The sequence below is a fragment of the Rousettus aegyptiacus genome, unplaced genomic scaffold (assembly GCF_014176215.1).
Source record: "Rousettus aegyptiacus isolate mRouAeg1 unplaced genomic scaffold, mRouAeg1.p scaffold_m13_p_1, whole genome shotgun sequence".
Lineage (NCBI taxonomy): Eukaryota > Metazoa > Chordata > Mammalia > Chiroptera > Pteropodidae > Rousettus > Rousettus aegyptiacus.
The window spans coordinates 180,489,397-180,502,627 of NW_023416284.1; the positions used below are offsets into that span (position 1 = coordinate 180,489,397).

Here is a 13,231-nt window from a genome sequence, read left to right on the forward strand (position 1 = left end):
AAGCAACGGAGGTTTTATAGTGAAATCACTGACTGGAGACGCCGCAGAACTCAGAGCGACGGGGAGCATCACCTCCCCATGCCCCAGACCCGGCTGCAGCTCCACTGTGAAGCGGATGGCTTACGAGTGCTTGTTTTGCAAGTCCTTTCCGTGAGACCCCTGGCCTAGCAGGTGAGTGTCGTCACTGAGACTCTGGCCTTGGAGTCATGCGGAGCAGAGTTTAAATTCTGTCTCTGCCACTTGTAAACCGAGAGATCGGAGTGGGTTGCTCATTTAGGATGCGTTTTCCGCATCCGTAATACAAGAGTGGTGCCGGCACCTACCACTTCGAGCTGGCGACAGGACCCCGGCCCCAGGCTGGCGGCCGCCGCCACAGCCTGCGCTCTTGTTTCCTGAGATCATTATCCGACGTTCAGTCGCCCAGGAGCTGATCGCGCGGTGCCCTCTTTTTTTTTGTTTCATTTCTATTGAGACATGACCGACATCTCTGTCACGTGAGTTCAAGGTGTGCAAAGTGTTGATTTAAAGACACATATATCCTGAAATGACGACCACTTTAGCATTAGGTAACGCCTCCATCACATCGCATAATTACCATTTCTTCCGTGTGGTGGGAACATTTAAGATATACTCTCTTAACAACTTTCGAGAACATAATACAGATTACTAACTATGATCACCACGCACGCATTAGACCCACAAAGCTTATTCGTTTTATAACCGGAAGCTGACACCGTTTGACCAACATCTCAAGCCCCCCACCACCTAGCGCTTGGTGGCCGCCACTCTCTTCTCTTTCCATGAGTTTAGTATTTTTAGATTCCGCTTTTAAGTGAGATCATGCCGTACTTGTCTTTGTCCGACTTCTTTCACTTAGTATAATGACCTCAAGGTCCATCCACGTTGTTACAAAGGGCGGGATCTCCTTCTTTCTTATGGCTGAATAATGTCCCATTGTATACACAAAATATACATTTTCTTCACCTATTCACCTGTCGATGGACACTGAGGTTGTGTCCAGTCCGTGTCTTGGCCATTGTGAATGATGCTGAAATGAACATGGGCGTGCAGAGATCTCTTCGAGATCCCGTTTTCAACATCCTCTGGATACATACCTAGTATTTATTATCTTTTATTATGTGACCAGCACACACCAACAGTTTGCACAAAGCGGAGGCAATGAAATTGGCCATGTCGCAATTTCCTATGAAAGGCACAAAGATAACATAGCATATCACCTCTGCCTGTCAGAAATTTATAATCCATTCGTAAAGACAAGACTAGCAATTTTAAATGGAGTTACGACTCAAGTTAATGTATTATCTTCATTGAATCATATTTTATCAAAGCTCAGAATTGTGTCGTAAAAAGACCGACATGAGTAACTGCGACCTTGCAATGCCCAAATCTCCCGCATGGTGAAGCCAGCGCGGCCGTTACACAGAAGCTGCTGTTGGAGTGTCTCAGAATCTTGAGAACTCTGGATTGAAGACAGAGAGTGGCAGAGGTCAAAGGGCACATAGAGAGGAGAAGAACGGGTCAGAGGTCAGGGAAGAACCACGAAGAGCCCCTGACCAGTCCCAACTTCCCTCTGGGCACGCGCCCCGCCCTTGAACACCTCTGCCTGTACATCCCTGTTTCCTTGTTGAGGAGGGAGAAAGGGGAGAGAAGAGAAGGTGAGAAGGGAATGAAAAAAGTGTGTAGGAAGGCACGAAAGAAAATTGCTAGGAAAAGAGAAGGCTGTAAACGGTCTTTCCTCCGCTCTGAAGCTGAGACAGTGAAATACACCCACCGGAAGAAACTCCTTCATTCTTAGCAATTTCAAGCAATGGCCTTATAATATTTGCGTCTATGGAAAAAAAAAAACGGGCAGAAGGGAATGAATGGCTAGTCCAAGGAATGTTACAGAAAGTCATAACATAAAGAGGATTTATGTGCTTTCTGATGATATGACCATTTGCAAAGTTTATCCAATCTGTCTCCTATTACTCCTAACAGGGCCCCTGGACACGGGATGTGTGGACCTCAGAAAGAGTCATAAACCTGAAAACGTTTCAGTTTCTCTGATTTTTCTGGGGAATGGTTCTGGAATTCCCATCAGTGTTTCAAGAGATTTCCCAATCCTGCAGAAAAAGACAAACATTTTTTTAAAGCTCTAAGGTTCTCACGTGGCAGGCATTGGTGACTCTTTCCCCAGGGTGCTTTCCCCAAAAGGATAAAATAGTGACTTTATCACACTAGAAGTCCAGATATTGTATAGAGTCTTTTCCAGGCGAACATCCATATCCTTCAAGCACTTCTCTGGAGATAAGGTTTCGACCATTTTCACCATGTCCCTGTTGCTTCTAAGTATGCTCCAGTTGGTCAATTTCTCTCTTTAACATGTGGTGTCCACAAAGCAAGCACCGTGCTCCGACATAAGCCTGACCAGCAGAGAGAAAAAAGGATTACCGGACAAATTTTGGACGCTGTGCTTCTGCAGATAGAACCTAAGATCACACAAAATCTTCTGATAGCTGCATGACCTTTTTGTCTTCCCTCGAGTCTTTTTGACAAATCTCAATCTGTCCATATGTGTTACCTCTGCACTCTTCATTTCTCTCAGACCAATACAGGGACCTTGGGAAGACCAAAGGGCAGAATGTTATATGCATCTCTTTCAAATTCTGTCTTGTTGGGTTCAGTAATTGTTTAGCATATCGATACATTTTAGGACCCTGATTTCTTGTCCAATGTATCCGTTGTCTCTCCCAGCTTCATGCCACTCATGGGCACATTTATTCTGTCCTCAACAGCCTATCCAAGCCCCAGGTTTCAATACTGACCATGAGAAGGAGACCAACAGCTCTTCCTATCTGATGCTGACCTAGATCGATTGACAAATAAATGCTCTTTATGTAGAAAGCGATCAAGCAGTTGTCAGTCTAATTCTTACAGCACCCAGCCCACATTTCTCCATCTTGGCAACTTGAATATCATCAATTCTTTCTTAAAGAACTTGCTGAAACTGAGCTGTTCTTCTTATATAGAGAATTTTTTCATGTTGCTTTATGAAAACTATTGCAGAAAGACAGATTTTGTGTCAATAATTAAGGGTGCTCCAGGTGGTGGCATACTCCCTGTCATTGAAGGTTTTCTAACATCTGGCTGATCATGGATCAGGAAGAAAATAGGAAAGATTCAAGTATCATACAAGCAATTGCATTCTGTGATCTATATGGTGACTTGCAATCCCCAAACTTCTTGACCGTGGATGGGTAATGAATAAATCCAATGGTAGCTTCGGGTGCAGCCTGATTCAGAACTCAACAATGTCATTAGGATTCCTCTCCCGGCTCCACTTCCTGTGTGTGTTGGCTTTGCCCTTAGCCTTGCTACAGTCAGACGGCCGCGGCATCTTACCGAGCCTGTGTACTCGTGCCAGCAAGCCCAGAGGAGAGAATGTCTGTGTTCCGACATTCCTAACACAGCTTGAGGCTGCCACTGATTAGACCGGACTGGGTCATCTGTCCGTCCTAACGGCGATCACTGTGGCCAAGAGATGACATACACTGTTCTGGTTATCGACTGCTGCGTCGCAAATCACTCCAAAGCTTAGGGACTGAAACAACAATCGTCTCATTATCTCTCATGGCTTCTGTGGGTTAACATTTTGGGTAAAACCAACTGAGTGAGTCTGGCTTGGAGACCCTCATGGTTTTGCAGTGAGATGGCGCTGGGAGCTGGAACTGGGGGGAGGGGCGCATGGCACTGGGAGCTGGAAGAGGGGGGAGGGGCCAATGGTGCTGGGAGCTGGAAGAGGGGGGAGGGGCCAATGGCGCTGGGAGCTAGAAGGGGGCGGAGGGCAGGCACAGAGGGCGCTGGGAGCTGGGAGGAGGGGTGGAGCCGGGGCGCATGGTGCTGGGAGCTGGCCGGCATACCTCTCTCCTGCTGTCTTGGAGCTTCTCCACATGGTCTTTCCAGTTGGGCCAGTTTGGGCTCCCCCACCCAGCGTGGAGGCCTCGAGGGCTAGCAAACTGCTTACATGGCAGCATCCAAGGAGAACAAGGCATCAGTGTCCGGCATTTTTATGCCCTGGCCTCAGAAAGGATATAGTTTCTCTTCACCCTATGTTATTGGTTGAAAGTCACAAAAAACCACCCAGATTCAAGAGAAGAGTAGAGACATAGACACTACCTCTTGAAAAACGAAACATGAAAGTTTAGTTATATAAAAAAGGTATCATTAAGTGATACCCCTTTAACTTAGATCCACCAATTGAAAAGAAATCTGAATTTTCTGCGCTGGTGATGAGCAGATTAATGGCATAAAGAAAGGCAAGAGGGAATAGACTATTTTTAGGAGCACGGATAGTTTTCAGGGTGTTAGAGAGCAAAGTGCTAACTACAAATACTTCTGAGAATATGATCATTAAGCACTTTTGAGATGACAAAAGTTCTTTCCTATTTGCATCCTATTGTAATATTCTTAAATTCAAGGAAGATTTAGCAAGTACAGGCAAAACGTATAGAAAATGAAGCTTTATCTCTTTAAAAATCATCAATAACTCGGTATTCTCATGTTTTTGCCAAAGTGGCACTGACCTTCTAGTTAGAGTCAGGCTTTACATTGTTTTCTAATTGGGGGAAATATCTACCAAAGGAAATAGGAAATTTATTACTATAAATCCTCACTAGAAAGGTTAAAATCCATTGTGCCTACTCAGGGTTGTTGTTTTAAAGATTTCCTTTCATTCCGCCCTGACTGGCTGAGAGATAATTAGAGCATTCCTGCTGTGAACCTTTCTTCTCTTTCTAAATAAGTGGAACCTTTATTAAAATAAGGCCCTCCACCCTCTTGCCTTGAGGGACAGCTAACTTCAGATAATCACCTGTTGATGGCCACAGATTGTAAATCTCTGTTTCTCCTGTAAATCTCCAGCCTGCCAGGACTAGCGGTGAGGGCCGAGCTCCAGGAAGGATGCCCAGAGTCTGCATCCCAGCCTCCCTCCTCTGACACCCACAGCGCTTTCAACAGCCCAGGGCTCAACCATCTGAAGCATCTGCTCCCAGGCTCTACTGCTGGCGAAGGCTCCGTGTGATTTCTGAGCAGCTTTCTTCACTCAGACGCAAGTTGTGCCAACGATCCAACAAAGAAACCAGTTCAAAAATTCAGTGTTCAGACAATGGTCCGTTGTTTGGTCTGTATGAATTCCAACAGAAGACTTGCCTGAATCCTTTCATTTTTTTTTTTAACCATATTGACTAAATTGGCCTATTATTTTAACATTATGTAGAATTTGGGGGGGAAGGGGGAAGGTCGCAAAAACCTACTCTCCATTTTTAATTTCTTGCTGGATATACGTGTTCTTGAACATGTGATTTCTTTGCCCGCGAGCAGCGTTTCACCAGCGTTTGCCCGCCAGAGCTTGCGCCCTACCAGCCAAAGACGAGGAACTGCACAGGCCTCGCCGTCCTGTGTCACGAGACCCTGGCTTTGTCTTCGGTGCCCTCCCACGTCCTCCATCGCCCTGGGACATGCACGAGACCCCAGGCTTGACAGGGACACCCCACCCAGGTGAGCCTCCTTTCTCCCTCCCCTCATCTGACCCCCCCCCCAACCACCTTGGAGTCCCCAAATGACGTGCATACATCACGGCGACCACCTGGATCCCATCCTCACTGCAGAACTAGGAGCACGAATTTCCCGGAGGGCCCTTCGAGGCAGGCGGGGGCAGAGCGCTGAGACTGCCACCCGAGGGGAGGGGCTGCCCTCCCCTGCCCACTGGGTGCCCTTCTTGCCCGTGCGGGCTGGGCACTGCTTACAAGTGCCATCAAACCCCTGGCCGTGCTTGGACTTCAGAGAGCCCTGGGGGGCTGACAGGATCAGAACCACCCTCCTATCCTGCAGGTGAAAAAAATTGAGTCTATTTCTCTTAACCTCAGCCAGGGTAAATGATTCACCCCAAAGTAACCAGCCAGAGAATGGTGGAGATGGGCCTCAAATCCAGGTCTCTCCACTCAGCCAGAGCTATTCTGAGAATCTGAGAGTGTCACTACCTTTATTCTGAGGGCCACCTGTGTGCCTCAGGAAGTTGGTCAGTGACCAGGTCTCATAAACCTTAACCCCAGAGCAGTTTCAAAGTTTAATCAAACGAAGTATTGCTGAGGCCGTATACATCAGGGATGGAAAGTTGCCCACAGAATGAGATGATTTGGCCTCCGCTTTGAGCTCTGCCACGGATTAAACATGTGAGCTTGGCCAGGGATTGATTTATTCATCCATTCATTCATTCATTCATTTACAGTTTTTGAATACCTTTAAGTGCCCGTCTCTGAGGAAGCATCAAATGTGATCAGGTGGCTTACTGTCCCGTGCACAGGACAGACAGATACGATGCCATTCAGCGAGAACCTCAGACCAGGATCCTGAACCTGTTTCAGATGAAGAAATTGGAGTGGGTAATCCCCAGGACTGTTCCTTATCAGTCCTGTGATCGTCTGGCCTGGCAAAACTTTCCTGATTAATAACACAGGGGTGAGTAACACAGAGACTCAAACTTCACCAAAAAATCCAGATATCGCCCCTGAGCTTCTCAGTGAGAATACCAGGATTGAGCAATTTACATTTCATCTCTTATCTCCTGGTTCCAGACTATGGAAAGGCTGACAGGGCAGGAAAAAGGCTCAATGTCAGGGGACAGAAGGGAAACTAGAGGCCACTCGGGGTCACGGCGTGACCTCCCGAGGTCTGGGAAGTCATGACTTGACAGTAACTGCCCTCGGGCTCATGTTCCTTTCCTAAGTCACACCCTCCCCCGTTGCCTGGGTCACACCTCCATCCCTCTGCTGGACCTCCCTGAAAAGAAAGAATCGTGATTTACGAACAGACTCTAAACCCCCTCTCGTACCCTCACGTGCACGCACGCCAGCAAATTTAAAGGAACCGTGGACACAGGACCAGACTCCGTTTGTCCCTAAACCCCGATGCTCGGTGGAGGCAGCAAGGAGGCATCGAGAAGCTGGAGAGCAGCGCTGTTGGGAGCTCGGTTCAAGGCCAAGTCTCCAGTCCCTGAACAGCCAAGAATACGTGCTGGTTGACAGTTCACAGGGAGCACCTGTGTCCCGCTGGGTGCCTAGGGTTACAGCCCCGGGATAAGACCTTCCCACCTCGTAGGGGTTTCCCACCCCACCTCACTGTGTGAACCATGTGTTTCTGATTTTTTGCCATCTGGGGCCTTGCCTACCTTGGAGAGTTGGCCCCTCCCAGGGTTGACCTAATCCTAGATAGTAAATTTCTAGGCATAACCTGTGAGTGCACCTTTAGTATGCAAACCCACCCATTGAAAACCCATGCCCCTCTCCCCCCCCCCCACACGCCTCCCCTTGACTCTCACGCTCCAGACCACCATTCCTTGTCCTAATCAGCCCAGGGCCAGGTACCAGACGAGGAGAGACAGCGCCTACACTCCAGGGTCCAGGGCCCACGGAAGTTATTCAAACTGGCCAACCCCAAGCTGTCTGCCCCGCCTCACCGATCCATCCCTTCCCACAGAGACTGCTGTACAGGCTCTCGCCCAGGTTGTCCCCCAGGCCCTCTGCCTGCTGACCGACCCTGGGGCTTCCCCAGGCGGCTCCGCATGGTATCACCTGCCCCTCCTCTTGGGACCTGTGAATGACAACTATCTTTTCAGTTGCATTTGTCCTCTGATCTGTTGGCCTCGCCATACCTGGATAATCAATACGACCTACATTCTAAACCCTCCCGCACTTTCTCATGGCTCATCTCTGCCAGAACAATCTTTCCTGACCAGCTGCCCTGGCCGGCTTTTACATTTACCTTTATTATAGCTGCTAAGATCATGGCCATCGACTCATCTTGTCTGTGTAACAGAATTAACAACAGCGTGACTAGCAGAACATGGCCGCACGGCGAGCGCTCAGCCCAGGCTTTGGCACGTGACGAGGGCTCAGCACACGTTAGCCCTGGTTCCGATACTGACGAATCATCACGCCCGAGTGTCTCCAGGTCACCACCACGTGGCCAGGCCAGTTCTCACACCTACCCCCGCTTGGTTGTCTACGACTTCCCTGCGCAGTGCTCATCTATCTACCTAACAGACTCCAGCTCTGGGAGCAAGAGGCTCTTCTGAATCTCCCCTCTGCTCCGGGGGTGGGTGGCAGTGACTCCCGCAGGAGCAGCTGGTGCAGCTGCCACTGGGAACCCTCAGGTCCAAGGCGTGGGGCAGGGGCTTCCCGGGCCCAGTTCCCGGAGAGATCAGGAAGCTCCAGCCGGAGGACTCATCCTACAGACAGGCAAGCTCGTCCAGAATCCTGGCTGCTCAAAAGAAAAAGGCAGCTCTTTCACTTTGATTTGTCTCTGGTCCAGCATCTCATGGACTTATCACATCAGATTCCTGAGGCGAAGAAAGGCTGCGGGTAAAAACAAAACGAGCTGCTTTCTCTTAAGACTCCACGCGACATCAACACTCGGGGCAGCTCAGTGGATGGAACACACAGGGATGTCAACCGCCACGGAACTCTGGTTAATGGTGTGCGATGGGACTCGGGGCACTGATGGGCGTAGCTCGCTTTAAAATGTGCGAGGACAATGCAATGGTCGCGTGGTGGGCAGATGGGAAGCGAGTGGGGACAAGTGGCGGGTGGGCCTGCTTGCGAACGCCCGGAACACACAGCCACCTGCAGGGCTCCTCTGGGGGACCGTGCAGGTGTCCTGAGTTCTGCATGAGGAGGGCCAGGGGAACCAGCACCACTGACGGCTGGGAACGCATGTATAATTTTTAGAACTACTGTATGGATAGATCTATTCTGATAGGAAATTTCAAATCCTGAACTAAAGTTACATTTGTAATTATTCGAGGTGAATTTCCCTTTTGTAAAATGTTGCTTTCTCTGAAATAGCACGGTTCACATTCTTTTAACAAAAAGACAGGAAAATTTCAAATTCAATGTTACCCAAGTTCTCCCCCCCCGCCCCCGATCCATAGCCGTAAAACCCTCCCTCTTTTCTGTGATGCGTTCATTCCTATCCAAGAAAGCCTGATTCACTAAATTCCCCCAAACTTGACCTTGGTCACCACACAATTGAGAAGCCGTGTTTTAAACATGGAAGTGAGAATAAAGGAATGCGTCTCTGCCAAATGACGGCCACGTAATTCCGATTTCCTCCCCCAGTGGAAGCTGAGTGATGTGACATGGACCCTATGACAGCCACTCGCTCTGCTCCCAATCCACGAGCAGCCAAACACTGGAACCATCAGAGCACTTTCCAGATAGTGAGTATTCTTCCAACTTCTCTTTTCATATAGAAGTGGGAACGACTCGGGAACATTATCTGACTCATCCCGACATGGAACCAGGCTTTAAAACCAACATGAAAACAATGCATGGCTGATTGACATAGAGGCGAAGATACAGAAGACTAATTTCTTTACATCCGTCATGGACAAGATACTAATATCTTAACTGCGTTGATTCTGTTGATCTGCAGTAGGTTTTCCTAAACTTCTCAACAGCCAGCCCTTTGGTACTTTGCAAATCCTGTCTGAGATCACAGAGGCTGCATGGTACCACCGGGAAGGGTGATGAGGGAGCCCGGCAGGCTCTTCCCCGCGGGGGGTGCCCAGGCCCTCCCAGATACAGAGGCCAGTCTCGACTTTCTGCCTCACGCAAATCACCTCTGAGGGAACCGGGCTTACAATTGAGACAGACACATGGAGGAGAAGAGATGAAAAGGAGAAGCAGGTGTAAGAGTGAAAAATTCTCCAGTAAGCTAGTCACAAAGACAAGACGGGGAGTGATATCTTCAAGCGCCAGCTCCCAAAGGAAAAAATAATATCACTGCCAGGCCGCAGATAACAGAACTATCTACCAGGCCCTGTTTGCTATACGATTTAAGAGTCCCCCAGAAACAACATTTTTGCACCAGACGATAACAGCCAACTTCTCCTTCTATCATCTGCTTAATGTATAACCAGGGTGTAGTTCTAGGAGATGTCCTGTGCAAAGATATACTAATGGCTAACTTCTGCTTCTGTTAACCTGCTTGCTTGTTTGACGTGGTTTTGGGCTTTATACGCTACCTCCTCTGAAAGCTCAGGGTTGATGCTCTAGTGAGGAGAATCAGTCACCGGCCGGCTAATAAAGGCTCATAATTAATCTCGATTGGCTCCGTGGGTCTTAGATTTGAACGTGCCACAACACAGGCAAATGGGACAGCATCCTGCGCACCTGGCAACAGCGAGTGCCAGGTGGTAGGAAGAGGGGCTCCCAGAGGTCCAGGCAGGAGCATGGCCAGGGGGACGCGGCAAGGTCACCAACTGTACCTCCCACCGTATTTCAGCTGGTTGAACTCGCTGCAGGCTCTCCACGTCTGCCGGTCCGTGGTGGAGCGGGTGATAGAGGAGGCTCTACTAGTCTCTCTAGTGTTAAGACCGTCACCCCATCTTCAACCCAACAACATAAGCTTGCTACCAATGGTCGATATCCCACAGTTAGAGGCTTATTCCTTTGACTTCAAGCTTTATCCCCTGGTGTAATACTCATGACAGGAACATTGGTGACCGTGAACTACAGGGGAGTCGATATGGGCTCCTAAGGGTGTGCCCCAAGAACACGACAGAGAGGAAAAGGTAATGAGCATCAGCAGGTTAGGAGCCCGGTGTGGAGCCAATGGGCAGATGAGCTACGGAGAAGGGCTGGGCGGAGGGCCGGGGTCAGGGGGCCTGAGAGGTGGGATTCACCGGCCTTGATGGTTCATCTTCCTTACTGAACAACTCATTTGATTTAAGGGCAGAGCTAATGATCTCATGCTCACAAAGAACAGAGAGGGGGACTTTTTTTTTTTTTTTTTTTTAACCCTGGCCAGAAACACAGAAAAAAAAAGATCCTGGCAAGAAATAAATGACTCTGCATTGCCGATCCTCTCCCCTAGAAAGAAGTCAAAGGGTGGTGCCTGCTGAGTGCTGTCTGGGTCTCAACTTCAAAGCCACGTTGAACCGTTGAACCAAATGGGAGGGGCTGCCCTGACCCAAGCCCAGCCCGCCCCCTGTGCAGGCGGGGGTCGGGGGGCCTGCGGGGTCACTGACTCACAGGCAGGTCACAGAACCCAAGAGCAGCATGCAAACAGAGTCGAATTTTGAAGTAGGTAAAAGTCAGTTTTAATCCAACACATAAATGAATGTTGGGTCCAGCAAGTCCAGCAAACGGAGCAAGCAATAAGAAGAGACAGGCAGGTCGACCGGGGTCGTCCCAGGAGAAATGGAAGCAGCTGGGCGCCACGCACCCACCAAGCACTAGGCCAGGCCTCTGGTCACCTCGGTTCTCCAACAACTCCATGAGGCAAAGACTACTGCCATCTTGATTTTTGGGGCAAGAGAGCTGAAGCTCAGAGGTTAAATGCTTTGCCCAAGGCCACATTGCTAGTGAGTAAAAAGCTGGGCTCTCACTTCAGGCTAGAGGAGAAAGGATTTCTACAAATGAGGACACACAATTTATTACTTTTAGGAAAATATTATCAAAGGATTATGATACCTTCTTTTCCAGAGACTGAGGATTCTTGCTCTGGAGCCAACCTATAAAGCATCCAATTGGAGCCGGCAAATCTGGAAAAATTCTGTTCTGGGTTATCCATTCACAGGAAGCACCCAGGAACTAGAGCTGCTCACACGTGGCCTTTTGTCCCTACTCTTCAGTGGGCTGCCTGGGGAGGTGTAGTCTATGGCAGAGGCGGCCACAACTCACTCCCACTCAGCAGATCCGGGGCCTCGAGGGAGACACCCCTGTGCTGCTCTGAGGTTAGCACCTGCCCTGAAACTCGGGGCAGCAGACCAAGGACAGAATACAGATTTTGACAGAAAAGTAGACAAATGGTCCCTGCTCCCATGGCCTAAAAGGAAAAGGGAAACGCTATCCTATGTTAAAAATTCAAATGTTATTCATAATTAGCATGTACCGGACACCCTGTGTGTCTAGCATTTAAATACATTTTCGAATGTGGTCAGCGATGGCTTGGTGGGCAGCAGCAGACGCCTGCACACGCAAGCCTGAGGCGAGAGGTCACAGGCGCGGTCAGAGCACTGGACACAGGAAACTGGGCCGCACTTTGAGGGGATGGAGCGGTCGGCCGCTGCCTGCGGCCAGCAGACCTCTCCTCTGGGCTTCGAGCCGCGCGCCTGCTCTGTGGGCTGGCCTCCTGGACCTGCTCAGAGCTCCGGACCCCCCTTAGCTTCAGCTCATGTGCGCCTTGGCTCCTTGTGACTCTGATCTTCCCTTCGACTTTTCATGACCTGAAAACTCCAGGCTCAACACCGACTTCAGTTTCTGGGTTTCTTAGTTCCCGATCTCAGGAGAGAATCAAACAGGCTCACCTGAGCCTGTGGATTCGTCCACTGGGGTCAGGTGCCTACCTGCAAGGCAATTTGCTATGAATGGGGATCCCAGTATAACTACACGGTGTGTGCATAGCCACCTAGGGCCAACTCTGCACCTGGCCTGCGGACAATTCCAAATTAGGCAGACGGTCACCACTCATTTGAGGAAGCAGGGTTTATCGTTTTCACTTTACATATGAAGGAAGAGGCTAAAACATTTACCCAAAGTGACACAATTAACAGGCGCAGAACTGGAATAGACGTAGGGCAGTTTATATCTGTTATCTATTGCTGCGTAACAACTTAGCCCCAAAGTCGATGGCTTCAAGCGAAAACCATCTCATTTGCCCGCAGCTCTGCGGGTCGGCTGGGCAGGGCTCACGGGGGGGGGGGGGGGGAGGGGGGGGGGCGCGTGACTGTTCCACAGGGTGCCACCTGGCTTCTCTCAGGCGGCTGCACTTTTTTCTGGAAGTGCCCTGGGGGCCTCATTCACATGTCTTCCCATCATGGGGTCCCCTCGGCTCGTTGTTTTTTATCCTCGGAGGTTTCTCTTCCCCGATAAAGTCTCACATCCTCTCTTCACACGGTTCCTCCGGCGGGACAGAGAGACTGCCTGCCTTTTGCGGCGGCTCCGGACTCCGAGAGAACGAGACGGAAGCCACGAGGTGCGGCGACGCAGAGCCGGAGACGCGAATCGGCATCGCTTCCCCAGCTGTCAATCACAGCACGTCAAAGGGCCACCCCACACTCGAGGGGCGGGGCCACGGGCTCCCCCTGCGGGCGGAAGGAGAGACAGTCACGTTTCAAAAGGGCGTAAGGACAGGCCAGGATTTGGGCGACCGTCTTTGCGAACAAGATTCC

General features: G+C 49.9%; 1 long non-coding RNA gene across 1 annotated transcript; it reads right to left on the reverse strand.

The window, feature by feature from the left end:
- Positions 1–424: 424 nt before the first annotated feature.
- On the reverse strand, positions 425–3,738 carry LOC107514751. The gene is made up of 3 exons (XR_004951480.1): positions 3,403–3,738; positions 2,239–2,423; positions 425–2,123 (listed from the first exon to the last, which is right to left on the reverse strand). It is a non-coding gene; the product is annotated as an uncharacterized LOC107514751 (long non-coding RNA).
- Between the last annotated feature and the right edge of the window lie 9,493 nt (positions 3,739–13,231).